This window comes from Oncorhynchus clarkii, chromosome 2 (genome assembly GCF_045791955.1).
Source record: "Oncorhynchus clarkii lewisi isolate Uvic-CL-2024 chromosome 2, UVic_Ocla_1.0, whole genome shotgun sequence".
Taxonomy (NCBI): Eukaryota; Metazoa; Chordata; class Actinopteri; order Salmoniformes; family Salmonidae; genus Oncorhynchus; species Oncorhynchus clarkii.
The window spans coordinates 83,625,468-83,640,825 of NC_092148.1; the positions used below are offsets into that span (position 1 = coordinate 83,625,468).

General features: G+C 47.2%; 1 protein-coding gene across 2 annotated transcripts in view; it reads left to right on the top strand.

Moving 5' to 3' along the window:
• LOC139375227 (POC1 centriolar protein B) overlaps nucleotides 1-15,358 on the top strand; it is a 61,098-nt gene that overhangs the window by 10,171 nt on the left and 35,569 nt on the right. Inside the window, exons 11-12 of one of the 2 annotated variants that reach the window (XR_011627765.1) lie at nucleotides 8,789-9,069; nucleotides 9,205-9,421. The exons of the other annotated variant lie outside the window; for it this stretch is intronic. The gene's annotated coding sequence lies outside the window, so the exon portion shown is untranslated. Of the gene's footprint in view, nucleotides 1-8,788; nucleotides 9,070-9,204; nucleotides 9,422-15,358 lie in introns of those variants that run through there. 2 annotated transcript variants of the gene reach the window in all.

The window sequence follows — 15,358 nt, forward strand, 5'->3', positions numbered from 1 at the left end:
CTCTGTCTCGCTCTCGCTCTCGCTCTCGCTCTCGCTCTGTCTCGCTCTCGCTCTCGCTCTGTCTCGCTCTCGCTCTGTCTCGCTGTCGCTCTGTCTCGCTGTCGCTCTGTCGCTCTGTCGCTCTGTCGCTCTGTCTCGCTGTCGCTCTGTCTCGCTGTCGCTCTGTCTCGCTGTCGCTCTGTCTCGCTCTCGCTCTGTCTCGCTCTCGCTCTGTCTCGCTCTCGCTCTGGCTCGCTCTCGCTCTGGCTCTGTCGGGCTCTCGCTCTGTCTCGCTCTGTCTCGCTCTCGCTCTCTCTCTCGCTCTCGCTCTCTCTCTCGCTCTCGCTCTCTCTCTCGCTCTCGCTCTGTCTCGCTCTGTCTCGCTCTCGCTCTCGCTCTGTCTCGCTCTCGCTCTGTCTCGCTCTCGCTCTCGCTCTGTCTCGCTCTGTCTCGCTCTCGCTCTGTCTCGCTCTGTCGGGCTCTCGCTCTGTCTCGCTCTGTCGGGCTCTCGCTCTGTCGGGCTCTCGCTCTGTCGGGCTCTCGCTCTGTCGGGCTCTCGCTCTGTCTCGCTCTGTCGGGCTCTCGCTCTGTCGGGCTCTGTCGGGCTCTCGCTCTGTCGGGCTCTCGCTCTGTCGGGCTCTCGCTCTGTCTCGCTCTGTCGGGCTCTCGCTCTGTCTCGCTCTGTCTCGCTCTGTCGGGCTCTCGCTCTGTCTCGCTCTGTCGGGCTCTCGCTCGCTCTGTCTCGCTCTGTCGGGCTCTCGCTCGCTCTGTCTCGCTCTGTCTCGCTCTGTCTCGCTCTGTCTCGCTCTGTCTCGCTCTGTCTCGCTCTGTCTCGCTCTCGCTCTCGCTCTCGCTCTCGCTCTCGCTCTCGCTCTCGCTCGCTCTCGCTCTCGCTCTCGCTCTGTCTCGCTCTCGCTCTCGCTCTCGCTCTGTCTCGCTCTCGCTCTCGCTCTGTCTCGCTCTCGCTCGCTCTCGCTCTCGCTCGCTCTCGCTCTCGCTCTGTCTCGCTCTCGCTCTCGCGCTGTCTCGCTCTCGCTCTCGCGCTGTCTCGCTCTCGCTCTCGCTCTGTCTCGCTCTCGCTCTGTCTCGCTCTCGCTCTGTCTCGCTGTCTCGCTCTGTCTCGCTGTCGCTCTGTCTCGCTGTCGCTCTGTCTCGCTGTCGCTCTGTCTCGCTCTCGCTCTGGCTCTGTCGGGCTCTCGCTCTGTCTCGCTCTTGCTCTCTCTCGCTCTCGCTCTCTCTCTCGCTCTCGCTCTCGCTCTGTCTCGCTCTCGCTCTGTCTCGCTCTCGCTCTGTCTCTTGCTCTCGCTCTCGCTCTGTCTCGCTCTCGCTCTCGCTCTGTCTCGCTCTCGCTCTGTCTCGCTCTCGCTCTGTCTCGCTCTCGCTCTGTCTCGCTCTCGCTCTGTCTCGCTCTCGCTCTGTCTCGCTCTGTCGGGCTCTCGCTCTGTCTCGCTCTGTCGGGCTCTCGCTCTGTCTCGCTCTGTCGGGCTCTCGCTCTGTCGGGCTCTCGCTCTGTCGGGCTCTCGCTCTGTCGGGCTCTCGCTCTGTCTCGCTCTGTCGGGCTCTCGCTCTGTCGGGCTCTGTCGGGCTCTCGCTCTGTCGGGCTCTCGCTCTGTCGGGCTCTCGCTCTGTCTCGCTCTGTCGGGCTCTCGCTCTGTCTCGCTCTGTCTCGCTCTGTCGGGCTCTCGCTCTGTCTCGCTCTGTCTCGCTCTGTCGGGCTCTCGCTCGCTCTGTCTCGCTCTGTCGGGCTCTCGCTCGCTCTGTCTCGCTCTGTCGGGCTCTCGCTCGCTCTGTCGGGCTCTCGCTCGCTCTGTCTCGCTCTGTCGGGCTCTCGCTCGCTCTGTCTCGCTCTGTCGGGCTCTCGCTCGCTCTGTCTCGCTCTGTCGGGCTCTCGCTCGCTCTGTCTCGCTCTGTCGGGCTCTCGCTCGCTCTGTCTCGCTCTGTCGGGCTCTCGCTCGCTCTGTCTCGCTCTGTCGGGCTCTCGCTCGCTCTGTCTCGCTCTGTCGGGCTCTCGCTCGCTCTGTCTCGCTCTGTCGGGCTCTCGCTCGCTCTGTCTCGCTCTGTCGGGCTCTCGCTCGCTCTGTCTCGCTCTGTCGGGCTCTCGCTCGCTCTGTCTCGCTCTGTCGGGCTCTCGCTCGCTCTGTCTCGCTCTGTCGGGCTCTCGCTCGCTCTGTCTCGCTCTGTCGGGCTCTCGCTCGCTCTGTCTCGCTCTGTCGGGCTCTCGCTCGCTCTGTCTCGCTCTGTCGGGCTCTCGCTCGCTCTCGCTCGCTCTCTCGCTCTGTCGGGCTCTCGCTCGCTCTCGCTCTCTCGCTCTGTCGGGCTCTCGCTCGCTCTGTCGGGCTCTCGCTCGCTCTGACTCGCTCTGTCGGGCTCTCGCTCGCTCTGACTCGCTCTGTCGGGCTCTCGCTCGCTCTGTCGGGCTCTCGCTCGCTCTGTCGTGCTCTCGCTCGCTCTGTCGGGCTCTCGCTCGCTCTGACTCGCTCTGTCGGGCTCTATCGCTCGCTCTGTCGGGCTCTATCGCTCGCTCTGTCGGGCTCTATCGCTCGCTCTGTCGGGCTCTCGCTCGCTCTGTCTCGCTCTGTCGGGCTCTCGCTCGCTCTGTCTCGCTCTGTCGGGCTCTCGCTCGCTCTGTCTCGCTCTGTCGGGCTCTCGCTCGCTCTGTCTCGCTCTGTCGGGCTCTCGCTCGCTCTGTCTCGCTCTGTCGGGCTCTCGCTCGCTCTGTCGGGCTCTCGCTCGCTCTGTCGGGCTCTCGCTCGCTCTGTCGGGCTCTCGCTCGCTCTGTCGGGCTCTCGCTCGCTCTGTCGGGCTCTCGCTCGCTCTGTCTCGCTCTGTCGGGCTCTCGCTCGCTCTGTCTCGCTCTGTCGGGCTCTCGCTCGCTCTGTCTCGCTCTGTCGGGCTCTCGCTCGCTCTGTCTCGCTCTGTCGGGCTCTCGCTCGCTCTGTCGGGCTCTCGCTCGCTCTGTCTCGCTCTGTCGGGCTCTCGCTCGCTCTGTCTCGCTCTGTCGGGCTCTCGCTCGCTCTGTCTCGCTCTGTCGGGCTCTCGCTCGCTCTGTCTCGCTCTGTCGGGCTCTCGCTCGCTCTGTCGGGCTCTCGCTCGCTCTGTCTCGCTCTGTCGGGCTCTCGCTCGCTCTGTCTCGCTCTGTCGGGCTCTGTCGGGCTCTCGCTCTGTCGGGCTCTGTCGGGCTCTCGCTCTGTCGGGCTCTGTCGGGCTCTCGCTCTGTCTCGCTGTGTCGGGCTCTCGCTCTGTCTCGCTGTGTCGGGCTCTCGCTCTGTCGGGCTCTCTCTCGCTCGCTCTGTCGGGCTCTCTCTCGCTCGCTCTGTCGGGCTCTCTCTCGCTCGCTCTGTCGGGCTCTCTCTCGCTCGCTCTGTCGGGCTTGCTTTCTCTGTGTGAAAGCATCTCCCAGACTAACACACACACACTCTGTTAGCTAACAGAGGCCTGTACTGAATGAAGGGACAAGGGTGGTTCACCCCCTGGTCCTTCCCTGTCAGCTCCCATTACTGGGGAGGACTACTAGATATCCTCCAAACCCACACAGTATCTTCCTGCCCTGGGTTAGTGTTTCCTAATGTTGCTTCCTTAACAAGCGTAGTGAGGGAGGGAGGGGCTGAATTCTGCTTGGAGGGGGTCTTTACCCACTGACAGTCATTATTTCAAGGTGTGAGTATGCTTTTATGTTATAGGCTGTTTGTGCGTATGCATGTGTTTATGTCCTGGAGACTTGTGTGTGTATGTGTGTGGCGGGGTACAGTGTACCTATGCCGATGAGGCTACATGCCATTGTCATGTATGCTTGCGTGCGTAAATCTATGGGGTAAATTGTGACGCACTTTGACATGACTCAATTCATGTAGATTCTCATTGCTTTCTACTTAATTGCCTGTTGTCTCTTCCCCTTTGTTCTCTGGCTCATTTTCTCATTCTCTCTCTCTTGCACTCTTATTCTCGTTCTCTCAATTCAAGTGGCTTTATTGGCATGAAACATGTTACCACATACAGTGCATTTGTAACTTTTTCCACATTTTGTTACGTTACAGCCTTGTTCTAAATTTTATTAAATGTTTTCCTCATCAATCTACATACAGTACTATGACGACGTGAATACAGGTTTTTAGAAATTTTAACTAATTTATAAAAAATGAAAACATACTTTATTTACATTAGTATTCAGACCCTTTGTTTTGAGACTCGAAATTGACCTCAGGTGCATCCTGTTTTCATTTGTCATTATTGTGATGTTTCTACAACTTGGAGTCCACCTGTGGTAAATTGATTTGGAAAGGCACACCTGTCTATATAAGGTCCCACAGTTGACAGTGCATGTCAGAGCAAAAACAAAGCCATGTGGTCGAAGGAATCGTCCGTAAAGCTCAGAGACAGGATTGTGTTGAGGCACAGCTCTGTGGAAGGGTACCCAAACATTTCTGTAACATTCCAGCATTCCCAAGGCTTCCACTAGATGTCAACAGTCTTTAAAACATTGTTTGATGCTTCTACTGTGAAGGGGGGCCGAATGAGAGGGGATTGAGCCAGGTGTCTGCCAGATTGCCACGGGCTCGTGACGTGCGGTCATGTGAAAGTTAGCTTGCGTTCCATTGCTTTTCTACAGACAAAGGAATTCTCCGGTTGGAACATTATTGAAGATTTATGATAAAAACATCCTAAAGATTGATTCTATACTTCGTTTGACATGTTTCTACGACCTGTAATATAACTTTTTGGACTTCGTCCGACCTTTTGGCTGGACTTGCACTCGCGTTTGGATTTGTTTACACCCTAACAAAAGGAAGCATTTGGACATAAATGATGAACTTTATCAAACAAATCAAACATTAATTGTGGAACTGGGATTCCTGGGAGTGCATTTTGATGAAGATCATCAAAGGTAAGTGAATATTTATAATGCTATTTCTGACTACTGACTCCACAACATATCTCTTTGGCTGTTTTGGTCTCTGAGCGCCGTACTCAGATTATTGCATGGTATGCTTTTTCCTTAAAGTTTAAAAAAAAATCTGACACTGGTTTCATTAAGGAGAAGTTTATCTAAAGTTCCATAATAGTTGTATCTTTTATCAATGTTTATTTTGAGTATATCTGTAAATTGATGTGGCTCTCTGCAAAATCACTGCATGTTTTGGAACTACTGAATATAATGTAAAATACGATTTTGGGATATAAATATGCACTTTATCGAACAAAACATGTATTGTGTAACATGAAATCCTATGAGTGTCATCTGATGAAGATCATCAAAGGTTAGTGATTATCTATATTTCTGCTTTTTGTGACTCCTCTCTTTGGCTGGAAAAATGGCAGTGACTTGTGTGACTTGGTGGTGACCTAACAATTGTTTGTGGTGCTTTTGCTGTAAAGCCTTTTTGAAATCAGACTCTGTGGCTGGATTAATGAGAATTTTATCTTTAAAATGGTGTAAAATACTTGAGGAATTTTAATGATGAGATTTTTGTTTTGAATTTGGCGCCCTGCACTTTCACTGACTGTTGGCGGGGTGGGACGCTACCGTCCCGAATATCCCAGAGAGGATACATGGAAGAAGTTTGGACCCACCAATACTCTGGCCAGGCAGCCAGCTCTAGGAAAACTGAGCAATCGGGGGAGAAGGGCCTTGGTGAGGGAGGTGACTAAGAACCCGACCGTCACTTGGACAGAGCTCCATAGTTCCTCTGTGGAGATGGGAGACCCTTCCAGAAGGACAAACATCTCTGCAGTACTCCACCAATCAGGCCTTTATGGTAGAGGCAAGATGGAAGCCACTCCTCGGTAAAAGGCACATTACAGCCTACTTGGAGTTTGCCAAAAGGCACCTAAAGGACTCTGACCATGAGAAACCAGATTCTCAGGTCTGATGAAACCAAGATGTGACTCTTTGGCCTGAATGCCAAGCGTCACGTCTGGAGAAAACCTGGCACCATCCCTTTGGTGACGCATGGTGGTGACAGCATCTGGATGTGGGGATGTATTTCAGCAGCAGGGACTCGGAGACTAGTCAGGATCGAGGGAAAGATGAACGGCGCAAAGTACAGATCCTTGATGAAAACCTGCCCCAGAGCGCTCAGATTGAAGGCGAAAAAATAAGTTAATGTACAGTTGAAGTCGGAAGTTTACATACACTTAGGTTGGAGTCATTTAAAACTCGTTTTTCAACCACTTCACAAATTTCTTGTTAACAAACTATAGTGTTGGCAAGTTGGTTAGGACATCTACTTTGTGCCTGACACATGTAATTTCTCCAACAATTGTTTACAGACACAGTGAATTCTAAGTGAAATCATCTATCACAATTCCATTGGGTCAGAAGTTTAATACACTAAATTACATGTGCCATTAAACAGCTTGGAACATTACAGAAAAGGATGTCATAGCTTTAGAAGCTTCTGATAGGCTAATTGACATAATTTGAGTCAATTGCAGGTGTACCTGTGGATGTATCTTTAGGCCTACCTTCAAACTCAGTGCCTCTTTCCTTGGCATTATATAGTCTGGATTTGAACCAGGTTTTTTGCTGCGCCACCCGGAAGCCCTGGGGTGTGTGTGTGTTTGTTGGGGATGACTCAAAGGCAAATGGTGCGTTCATGTTTTTCCACTGCTCTGCTGTGTCCCTCGCCTGCCTGTCTGTCATCTCACGCCGCCTCCTCTCTGGGTTTGTGGCTGAGACAAAGGGAGTGTACCTTGAGTGTCAACTGAAATTGCATTCAATTGAAATCACATCAACTGAACTACATGAAGTAGGCAGGCGTGAAATTAGTCCAGAGCAAATGGCAATATAATGTAATACATTTTTTTTATTTTGTCATGCTACCGTGTAAACAAGAATCTGCCAGCACCAAAGCTTCCGTCCTGTGTAGTAGGAACAGGAAATACAGGATATTGGATGGCCCAGAGGTGTGGATACCAGATTTAAGTGCTGTGGATAGAAAAGCACGAGTGACCAGACATGATGGAAGTGGCTTCAGATAGACACACACACACACAGTCCCCAGGGGAGCAAGGTTCACTTTCTACCAGGAGAGGACAGCTCGCAGAGATGTCCTCCTAACCGCGTGAGAGTGAACTCTACGTACAGAGAAATACACTGAGGGATGTGTACCAAACTACTATAGGCCCTAAAAAATCATCTGTATTACGATATATTTGCCTCAATTATCATGACAACATTAGTGTGCACCAGTTTACTTTTTTGTGTTAACCTTGAAACTTCCACTACTGCTTTCAATGTTTTAGCTATCAATTATCTTGTTCTAATGGCCCATATTGTCCAAGCTCTATCTTAGAGACTTCCTCCTAACCGCCTGGGAGTGAACACTGTCTTGTCTTTGGCTATGCCGGATTAAGTGATATGACATGCTATTCTATAAAATAATTTCTCCGTAATTAATATTACCTGATTGCGCTAATCATGTAAATGTAATTAACTAGAGAGTCGGGCACCACGAAATAATATTTATAGAGCTGTTATCTTCCGAATAAACTCTTAAAGACCTAGTAATATTTTACATCAATAGCAATCAATATGAATCATCTTAATTCAGTCTCATCTGAAAGTTGTAAATTCTTGGTTATCGGCACGAACCCTAGCTAACAAGTTGAATCAGCAATACAAAATTGTGTTTAATCATTTATTTACTAAATACCCAACTAATTACACAATTCAATCATAACTTGATTACAAATGACATCGTAAAGGAAAACCTCCCTAGCGGGCGGAACAGATATGACAGCTTGTTACACAAAAGAAAAGGGGCTGGGTTTGAGTGAAAGAGCGGGAAGACTGAGGAACAAAGGGAAGAAGCTGTGCTATCGTAAATACAGTATCTTATGCATTCTAAATTACCGCCCATTTGGAAAAGGAAAATGCAATAAATATTAACTCTGCGCTGTGCTTCGGTAGGTTGGTGGTAGATGGAAGGCCGTGTTGCCCAACCGAGTCCTTTGAAGAATGTATCTGGTTGTCAATTGAATACGTTGTAGTAACGTCGTTGGGTGATAGACGGGATACTCGGTCTGTTCCTTCCTAACCCTCGTTTGCAGCTGCTGTTGCTAACTCAACGGCTAGGAGGTATCACTTCTGTAGTGAATAAGAGTTCAAAGTTCATACCATTCGCAACCAAAGCTCACGCTGATGTTGGCTTCGTTCTGTAGTTATTATCTGAACCATTCTGACATCGGACCGTCGTCCTCGGAAGAGGAGGTTATATTGTCGTCAAGGGCTTAAAGGAAGGGAGAGGAGGGCGTGTTTGAAAAGTTTTATAGCCCATGTCCCTTCACAGGGGCGGCTACTGATTTGAGCAGAGCCCTGTCTTATGAAAACCCACATCTCACATTTTAGAAGCTAAAATCACATTTCATCCCATCACAAATAATTTCATATTCAAACATTTAAATTGAACAACAATTCCATGTGAATCCGATAACTCTACAGTGGAAAGTCTACACATCAGAGTTATGTCATCTTATCATTGATGAGAATGTCTCGGATGACAAACGAACTGACATCATATTCATTAAGTACCACCGCATATGTTCCATTGGTCGGATTACCAGAATATAGTTTCCCCCCACCTTCTGATGTTCCCAGAATCTCTGTTAACCAAGGGTTTTGCAAATGTAACTTCAGTAGGGTAGAGGGAGGGGGAAGAGGTATTTATGATTGTCATAAACCTACCCTCCCAGGCCAACGTCATAACAACACTATGCTTCAAATAAATATTCTGTGTATGTTCTATGCACTTAGACTTCTGATGTGCCAACATGAACATGATTTCTCTCAATGAATGCTCTGTCTTTTCAGGTCCTGTAAAGATATTGTTCGAATGAACCATCTCTCCTCTGAGTAACACAAAGGCCTGCATATCGACAACATTGTCCTTTTTGCTGTTCTGTGATGTACTTATTGTGGAGGTGGTGTTCCTGTAACTGAGGTTTACGCAACATTTCCCAACTAGTCAATCATCTGGTGACGGAGGGGACAAAACGGAAAACGTCACAAGACACTGTATACATCTGGTATTCATCTATTGGCCCTCTCTCTCCAAGCAGCCCACACTGCAGTCGCTGTGGCGTTGGCATCATGTGAGTGGCCAAACATGATCTCATTCATCAAAGATGCAGGCGGGGCAAGCCTGATCACTAATTTAGTAGGGTTTTCTCGGTCTCTCCTTCCCTCCCTCACTCAGTCTCTCTCTTCCTCATCTCCCCCTTATGCAGTGAGCACTCACTCAGAGGAAGCAGGCAGGCTGTTGCTTGAGGGCTGTGCTGCTGCCTTGGAATACCCAATGCTGGTCCGCTTATGAGGCAGGATTAGGTGGCTGCACATGGATTGACAAGGCCGGCATTTTCTGAACTAAACTGACCAAGACCCATCTCCATCAACACAGGAAAAACTCAAATAATTCTGCCCAAATACAATGACAATTTCTCTCAACCAGTGGCGTATGGGATTTTTTTTAGGTGAGCGCTGATGGCGCCCTATGATAAGCAGTGCCCACTTTGTCAAAATATTTATCTTGTCGATTCCAAGCACGCCTCTCTGGGGTACTTTTGGAGATACGAATCGCTGAGGCACTCCAACATTTAGTCAGAAAAATTATCTAAGGTAAATCATGTAGCAGAATATGATAGAGTAGAAAGAGTATGCGGCCTTTCCTGTAGTCTACAGGCTGGAGATAAAATCTATGACAATACAATGAGATACTTTTTACATAACTTCTCAGGTCAAATAGCCTAACCTAAATGGTCGCCCAATCAAATAAAAAATCCACCGAGATGTTAACAAACACACTATATATACAAAAGCATGTGGACACCCCTTCAAATTAGTGGATTTGGCAATTTTAGCCACACTAGTGTATAAAATCGAGCACACAGCCATGCGGCCTTCATAGACAAACATTTTTAGTAGAATGGCCTTCATGAAGATCTCCGTGACTTTCAGTGTGTCACTGTCATTGGTTGCCACCTTTCTAACAAGTTAGTTTGTCAAATTTCTGCCCTGCTAGAGCTCTCCTGGTCATCTGTAAGTGCTGTTATTGTGAAGTGGAAAAGTCTAGGAGCAATAACGGCTCAGAGAACAGGACCACTGAGTGCTACAGCGAGTAGCGCGCAAAAATGGTCTGTTCTTGGTTGCAATACTAACTACAGAGTTCCAAACTATTTGGAAGCAATGTCGGGACAATAACTTTGTCGGGAGCGTCATGAAATGGGTTTCTATGGCCGAGCATCGGCTGGAGTGGTGTAAAGCTCACCACCATTGGACTCTGGAGCAGTGGAAACGAGTTCCCTGGAGTGATGAATCACGCTTCACGATCTGGCAGGCCAACGGACAAATCTGGGTTTGGCGTATGCCAGGAGAATGCTACTTGCCCGACTGCATAGTGCCAACTGTAAAGTTTAGTGGAGAAATAATGGTCTGGGGCTGTTTTTCCTGAGGGCATGGCCCCTTAGTTCCTGTAAAGGTACATCTTAACGCTACAACATACAATGACTTTCTGGACAAATCTGTATTTCCAACTTTGTGGCAACAGTTTAGGGAAGGCCCTTTCCTGTTTCAGAATGACAATGCTCCTGTGCACAAAGTGAGGTCCATGCAGAAATGGTTTGTCGAGATCGGTGTGGAAGAACTTGACTGACTTCCACCCCATCGAACACCTTTGGGATGAATTAGAATGCAGACTGTGAGCCAGGTTTAAACGCCCAACATCAGTGCTTGACCTCACTAATGCTCTTGTGGCTGAATGGAAGCAAGTCCCTGCAGCAATGTTCCAACATCTAGTGGAAAGCCTTCCCAGAAGAGTGGAGGCTGTTATAGCAGCAAAGGGGGGACCAACTCCATAGTAATGTCCATGATTTTGGAATGAGATGTTTGATGAGCAGGTGTCCATATACTCTTGGTCATGTAGTGTTTCCTAAAAACAGGACCGGTCGAAGTAAAATGCTCCCGAGTGGCGCAGCGGTCTAAGGCACAGCATCTCAGTGTTTGATGCGTCACTAAAGACACCACTTTTAACAGCACATTACTCAACACTAGTGAGACTCATGTCGCCGACAGTATATAAATTATGACAGTATAATAATTCCATATAGAGGATTCTAAATTAAAACCAAAAGCCACCTCATGGGTCTCCCGGTGGCGGCCAGCACGGGTATCTGTAGCAACGCATTTTTCATTGACTTAACCTCTCTGATCTACCCATCCCGGATCCGGTATCGTGAATACAGACTCAAGCTCATTACCATTACGCAACGTTAACTATTCATGAAAATCGCAAATGAAATGAAATAAATATGCTAGCTCTCAAGCTTAGCCTTTTGTTAACAACACTGTCATCTCAGATTTTCAAAATATGCTTCTCAACCATAGGAACACAATCATTTGTGTAACAGTAGCTAGCTAGCGTAGCATTTAGCGTTAGCATTATCGTTAGCATTTAGCAGGCAACACTTTCACAAAAACCAGAAAAGCATTCAAATAATCATTTACCTTTTGAAGAACTTCAGATGTTTTCAATGAGGAGACTCTGTTAGATAGCAAATGTTCAGTTTTTCCTGAAAGATTATTTGTTTAGGAGAAATCGCTCCGTTTGGTGCGTCACGTTTGGCTACCAAAAAAAAACGAAAATCCAGTCATCAATTACGCCGAACTTTTTTTCCAAATTAACTCCATAATATCAACTGAAACATGGCAAACGTTGTTTAGAACCAATCCTCAAGGTGTTTTTCACATATCTCTTCGATGATATATCCTTCGTGGAAGTGTGCGTTCCTTCTGAATCCAAGGACAAAATGACCGCAACTGGAGATTACGCACAAATTTAGATAAAGGCCACCGGGCGGACCCCTGGAAAATGTAGTCTCTTATGGCCAATCTTCCAATGATATGCCTACAAATACGTCACAATGCTGCAGACATCTTGAAGAAACCACAGAAAGCACATGGTCGTTTCTGCTGCATTCAAAGCCATATAAGGAGACATTTGAAAACAGAGCTTCAGAGATTCTGCTCATTTCCTGTTTGACGTTTCATCTTGGTTTCGCCTGTAGAATGAGTTCTGTGGCACTCACAGATAACATCTTTGCACTTTTGGAAACGTTAGACTGTGTTCTTTCCAAAGCTGTCAATTCTATGCATAGTCAAGCATCTTTTCGTGACAAAATATTGCACTTAAAACGGGCACGTTTTTTTTATCCAATAATGAAATAGCGCCCCTATAGGCTTAACAGGTTAAACAGCTACACCACTGGGGAGGCCCCATCCACAAAGTTCAAAATACAGAGATACAGTGGGGAGAACAAGTATTTTATACACTGCAGATTTTGCAGGTTTTCCTACTTACAAAGCATGTAGAGGTCAAATTATTATCATAGGTAGTACACTTCAACTGTGAGAGACGGAATCTAACACAAAGTAATTCATTTGCATTTTATTGCATGACATAAGTATTTGATACATCAGAAAAGCAGAACTTAATATTTGGTACAGAAACCATTGTTTGCAATTAGAGGTCATACGTTTCCTGTAGTTCTTGACCAGGTTTGCACACACTGCAGCAGGGATTTTGGCCCACTCCTCCATACAGACCTTCTCCAGATCCTTCAGGTTTCAGGGCTGTCGCTGGGCAATACGGACTTTCAGCTCCCTCCAAAGATTTTCTAGACCCAGCCACGACCCATCTTCAATGCTCTTACTGAGGGAAGGAGGTTGTTTGCCAAGATCTCGCGATACATGGCCCCATCCATCCTCCCCTCAATACGGTGCAGTCGTCCTGTCCCCTTTGCAGAAAAGCTTCCCCAAAAAATGATGTAACCACCTCCATGCTTCACGGTTGGGATGGTGTTCTTGGGGTTGTACTCATCCTTCTTCCTCCAAACATGACCGTCTCCCATTCCTCCTCTGGATCATCCAGATGGTCATTGGCAAACTTCAGACGAGCCTGGACATGCGCTGGCTTGAGCAGGGGGACCTTGCGTGCGCTGCAGGATTTTAATCCATGACGGCGTAGTATGTTACTAATGGTTTTCTTTGAGACTGTGGTCCCAGCTCTCTTCAGGTCATTGACCAGGTCCTGCCGTGTAGTTCTGGGCTGATCCCTCACCTTCCTCATGATCATTGATGCCCCACGTGGTGAGATCTACAATTTTTCCCTGATGTCCTTACACAGCTCTCTGGTCTTAGCCATTGTGGAGAGGTTGGAGTCTGTTTGATTGCGTGTGTGGACAGGTGTCTTTTATACAGGTAATGACTTCAAACAGGTGCAGTTAATACAGGTAATGAGTGGAGAACAGGAGGGCTTCTCAACCTCTTACACCCCCCCCCCCCCCCCCTACTTTGTGACATTCTGCCTGAAGACATACCCAAATCTAACAGCTTGTAGCTCAGGCAGAGAACCAAGGATATGCATATTCTTGGTACCATTTGAAAGAAAACACTCTGAAGTTTGTGTACATGTGAATTGAATGTAGGATAATATAACACAATAGATCTGGTTTAGATAAAACAATGGAGGAAAACATACGATTTTTACTTTTGTATCTTTAAAATGAACAAGATAAAACAAACATTCAGATAGGATGATGGGGACAATTTCAGTGAAAAATGAGGGCAACAGTACTTGTGCAAAGTTTCACAATGATAACTTCCAAAATGAGTGCTACATGACATTTATCATGAAGTCACCCAGGTGTCCCACACAAATAGCCCAAATGTACCCAAGTGGCCAAATTGGTGAAGGTATACATTTTGAAACAAATAACTATTTACAAAATACCAAAATGGTATTCTAACACACCCCCCCCAAAAAAATTGAGGAGAAAAAAATTAATTTGATAAAAAAAAATGTATGAAAAACAATATATATATATACATTTACAAAATAACATGGGTAACTATTTACACACTTTCAATATTTGGAAGATCCTCAGTTCTCTATCAAATCAAATCCATTCATATTGCCCCAGCCTAAAACCCCAAACAGCAAGCAATGCAGGTGTAGAAGCACGGTGGCTAGGAAAAACTGCCTAGAAAGGCAAAAATTTAGGAAGAAACCCAGAGAGGAACCATGCTATGAGGGGTGGCCAGTCCTCTTCTGGCTGTGCCGGGTGGAGTTCACAGTGGTTGTAGAGGGTGCAACAGGGCAGCACCTCAAGAGTAAAAATTAACAGTTTAGGGTTCCACAGCCGCAGGCAGAACAGTTGAAACTAGAACAGCGGCAAGGCCAGGTGGACTGGGGACAGCAAGGCGTCATCATGCCAGGTAGTCCTGACGCATGGTCCTAGGGCTCAGGTCCTCTGAGAGAGAGAGAGAGAGAATTAGAGAGAGCATACTTAAATTCACACAGGACACCGGATAAGACTCTCATTTGTAGTCAGTCACTGTGAAAGAAAATGTTCAGTTAGAATAGTTTCATATATGAGACCTGTATCAACAGGTATAATAAACAGATATATATATGAGTTGAAGGTTGAATATATTAGGTTGAATATATTATTATTACCTGCTAGATCTACTGTCTCTTTTATATTATGACATTTCAGCTAGATCTACTGTCTTTATTATATTACAACAGACCAGCTGTATCTACTGTCTCCATTTCACTTTGGCCATTGATGTTGTCCTGCCCTCTCCTCAACAGCCTCAAATAGGCTATTTCATGTGGGTTGGGGTGGGGCGGCAGACACACGCATCTCACATTTCATGACATTAAATGTTTATATATTGCTTCTAAAATAAAAATCACAAATAATATTTTATATTATTAATTTCAAACAAGGGCATTAGCATGATAAGAATTTACCAGTCCAAAAAGATGTCCTCTCCCGTTCAAAAAACATTCCTCCACAATCGCTAAATGAAGCGTCCTACAACAATCTGTCTCACTTTCCGAATCAATTTATTCTAAAGTTGTGTGTACATCTGTATATCTAGACTTGACTTAGTCGCCATAATGATTGATGTATAAACAGCTGAATCTGCGCGTTCACCAAACAATGCAATGCGTAATGTGTTTCTCATTCCGGTATGAAAATTCAATAACGCATGACTCTCTTTACGCTGGCGCTTACTACATGGGTTGGTCTTGCAACACATAAACATGGTGTATTGCCGTTTAGCTCAGCTCATTGGCCATCTACCCAGCTAGATTTCAAGACGATCAGTGGTCATTGGGTTAAAAGACAGTCAATCAACGAAACAGCGGGCAAATCATTGGTGCACAATGATGTCATTACTTGTTGTCTTAAAATCGGTTTCTTTCAGTCAATACATCCCGCGAAATGGCCCATCAGGTTTGATTGTGTTACAAACACCATTTCGCGGGCCAGTTGATTGCAGTGAAACCAAACATGACTGGAAAAGTCACGTTCTGTG